Here is a 3,686-nt window from a genome sequence, read left to right as displayed (position 1 = left end):
ACCCGGCCCCGCGCCTCCTCGCCCGCTTTCCCCTGCCGACGCCCGGGCCTGCCGCACGGTGAGCCCCGGTCGGACTGCCCCCCCCCCTGCGGCAGGGCCCCCGTCTCTCGCGGGCCCGGTCCTTTTTTCCTTTTCGAGCTCCGGGGCCCGGGCTGGCCGCCAGAGCCCCTCCGCCCGCCCTCCCCGGCGTCGGGGAAAATACTGTCCCGGACTTCCAGTGCGCCCGATCCTGTCAGCCGGGGGGTGGGGAGGGGCAGTCCCTCGCTGCGGCCGGGGAGGGTGAGCCCAGGGCGGCTTGCCTGCCGTGCGAGGCCCCTCTCGGCCACCAGGTCAACCCCGAGTCGAAAGGGCTGAAAAATTTTCAGAGTCCCCTCCCGGGCACCAGGTCAACCCGTGGAATCGGACGGGTTCACCTGCTGGCCGGTTCGCTTCCCGGCCACCAGGTCAACCCCTAGGTTGCCGACCGGCCTACCCAGTGGCCGGTTTGCTTTCCGGCCACCAGGTCAACCCCTAGGGGTTTTAACGGGGGCACGCCCGGTGGCCTCTTTCCCGTCCGGTCACCAGGTCAACCCGGATCTCCCTCCTTCCCTGGGCGTCCCCTCCTCGGAGGCGTCAGGTTCCATTTCCCCCCCCCCCCAGACTTCCAGGGGCCCGATCCAGTCGGCCGGGAGGCAGTCCCTCGCTGCGGCCGGGGAGGGTGAGCCCAGGGCGGCCTGGTCCATGTCTCTAGTGGGCCCGATCCTTTTTTTTTTTTTCGAGCTCCGGGGCCAGGCCCGCCCGGGCAGCCCTCCTCGGAGGCGTGGGGCGATTCCCCCCCCCCCCAGACTTCCAGGGGCCCGATCCTGTCGGCCGGGAGGCAGTCCCTCGCTGCGGCCGGGGAGGGTCAGCCCAGGGCGGCTTGCCTGCCGTGCGAGTCCCCTCTCGGCCACCAGGTCAACCGCGAGTCGAAAGGGCTGAAAAATTTTCAGAGTCCCCTCCCGGGCACCAGGTCAACCCGTGGAATCGAACGGGTTCACCTGCTGGCCGGTTCGCTTCCCGGCCACCAGGTCAACCCGTGGAATCGGACGGGTTCACCGGCTGGCCGGTTCGCTTTCCGGCCACCAGGTCAACCCGTGGAATCGAACGGGTTCACCTGCTGGCCGGTTCGCTTTCCGGCCACCAGGTCAACCCCTAGGTTTTAAGGGGGGGGGGACGCCCGGTGGCCTCTTTCCCGTCCGGTCAGCAGGTCAACCCGGATCTCCCTCCTTCCCTGGGCGCCCCCTCCTCGGAGGCGTCAGGTTCCATTCTTTTTTCCAGACTTCCAGGGGCCCGATCCAGTCGACCGGGAGGCAGTCCCTCGCTGCGGCCGGGGAGGGTGAGCCCAGGGCGGCTTGCCTGCCGTGCGAGTCCCCTCTCGGCCACCAGGTCAACCCCGAGTCGAAAGGGCTGAAAAATTTTCAGAGTCCCCTCCCGGGCACCAGGTCAACCCGTGGAATCGAACGGGTTCACCTGCTGGCCGGTTCGCTTCCCGGGCACCAGGTCAACCCGTGGAATCGAACGGGTTCACCTGCTGGCCGGTTCGCTTCCCGGGCACCAGGTCAACCCGTGGAATCGAACGGGTTCACCTGCTGGCCGGTTCGCTTTCCGGCCACCAGGTCAACCCCTAGGTTTTAAGGGGGGGGACGCCCGGTGGCCTCTTTCCCGTCCGGTCAGCAGGTCAACCCGGATCTCCCTCCTTCCCTGGGCGCCCCCTCCTCGGAGGCGTCAGGTTCCATTCTTTTTTCCAGACTTCCAGGGGCCCGATCCAGTCGGCCGGGTGGCAGTCCCTCGCTGCGGCCGGGGAGGGTGAGCCCAGGGCGGCTTGCCTGCCGTGCGAGTCCCCTCTCGGCCACCAGGTCAACCCCGAGTCGAAAGGGCTGAAAAATTTTCAGAGTCCCCTCCCGGGCACCAGGTCAACCCGTGGAATCGAACGGGTTCACCTGCTGGCCGGTTCGCTTCCCGGGCACCAGGTCAACCCGTGGAATCGAACGGGTTCACCTGCTGGCCGGTTCGCTTCCCGGGCACCAGGTCAACCCGTGGAATCGAACGGGTTCACCTGCTGGCCGGTTCGCTTCCCGGGCACCAGGTCAACCCGTGGAATCGAAAGGGTTCACCTGCTGGCCGGTTCGCTTTCCGGCCACCAGGTCAACCCCTAGGTTTTAAGGGGGGGGACGCCCGGTGGCCTCTTTCCCGTCCGGTCAGCAGGTCAACCCGGATCTCCCTCCTTCCCTGGGCGCCCCCTCCTCGGAGGCGTCAGGTTCCATTCTTCTTTTTCCAGACTTCCAGGGGCCCGATCCAGTCGACCGGGAGGCAGTCCCTCGCTGCGGCCGGGGAAGGTGAGCCCAGGGCGGCCTGGTCCATGTCTCTAGTGGGCCCGATCCTTTTTTTTTTTCCGAGCTCCGGGGCCAGGCCCGCCCGGGCAGCCCTCCTCGGGGGCGTGGGGCGATTTCCCCCCCCCCCACCCCCAGACTTCCAGGGGCCCGATCCTGTCGGCCGGGAGGCAGTCCCTCGCTGCGGCCGGGGAGGGTCAGCCCAGGGCGGCCTGCTTGGCGGCCGGGTCCATGTCTCTAGTGGGCCCGATCCTTTTTTTCCCTTTTCCGGCTCCGGGGCCCGGGGTGCCCGGGTAGCCCTCCGCGGTGGCGTCGGCCAATTTTTTTTAAAATCAGACTTCCGTGGGCCCGATCCTGACGGCCGGGAGGCAGTCCCTCGCCGCGTCCGGGGACGGCGAGACGCTCGGCCACCGGGTCAACCCGGAGGAAGCGGGCTGGGGGAAGAAAAAAAAAAAAAAAGTTTTCCAAGTCCGAAAAATTTTCAAAGTCCCCTCTCGGCCACCAGGTCAACCCCTTTGGAGCGAATGGGTTGACCTGACGGCCGGTCGTCTCGCGGATGTCCGGAAGGGGTCGCCCCACGCCGTCTCGGCCGACCGAGGGAACCACGAGGTGGCGCCCAGTTCCAGTTTCGTACCGCCGAAGGCGGGGCTTTGGCTTTTTCGACCTGCCTTTCGAGGATTGTGTGAGGAGATTTCTGAGGACAGGTTTTTCAGAGCCTGTGAGAACCGGAGCTCAGCCTAGGGGATCAATCCGAGTATTGTACCCGACCCTGCCCGGCGTGGGAGGGGGGGAGCGGGCCCGTTTGAGGGCGGAGGCCAGCACCCGGCCCTCCGCCGAGACGGCCCGCTTTGCCCGGCTCTTAGCTCACGGGCCCCGCAGCGGCCGGGAGCCGAGCTCCGAGTGTCGGCGCCCCCCGGAGGGAGGGGGGGCCCGCTCCTCTCGCGCCCGCCGATCGATGTGGCGCTGACGTTCGCGACGGGAAGGGCCCTTCGCGGGCCGGCACCCCAACCGCGGGGCCGTCCGGTGTTCAGGCGGATGGGGACCCTCTTCCTTTTCGCGTGCACGGATCCAGGGACCGATGGGGACTTCCCTCCTCGGGGCGGCCCGGGCACCTGCCCGGCCCTCCGTGCGTGGGGCCGTCTGGCCGAGATCTCCGCCGTGCGAGGTCGAGCGGTTCCGGCAGACCACCCAGGGGTCCGAAAAACCCAGGGAGCCGCGAGGCTCAGCAGGGCCAAACACGGTCGCGAGAGCGAGCAGGGGCGCGCTGCGGTCCCCCCCCGACAGGACCACACCACGCGGCGCGGGCCGCGGGAGGTGGGCTGGCCCTCGGCGTCGGTG

The sequence above is a fragment of the Chrysemys picta genome, unplaced genomic scaffold, assembly GCF_011386835.1.
Source record: "Chrysemys picta bellii isolate R12L10 unplaced genomic scaffold, ASM1138683v2 scaf785, whole genome shotgun sequence".
In the NCBI taxonomy this organism is placed as follows: domain Eukaryota; kingdom Metazoa; phylum Chordata; order Testudines; family Emydidae; genus Chrysemys; species Chrysemys picta.
The sequence above is the reverse complement of the archived record's forward strand: the minus strand, read 5'-3'. Positions refer to the sequence as shown.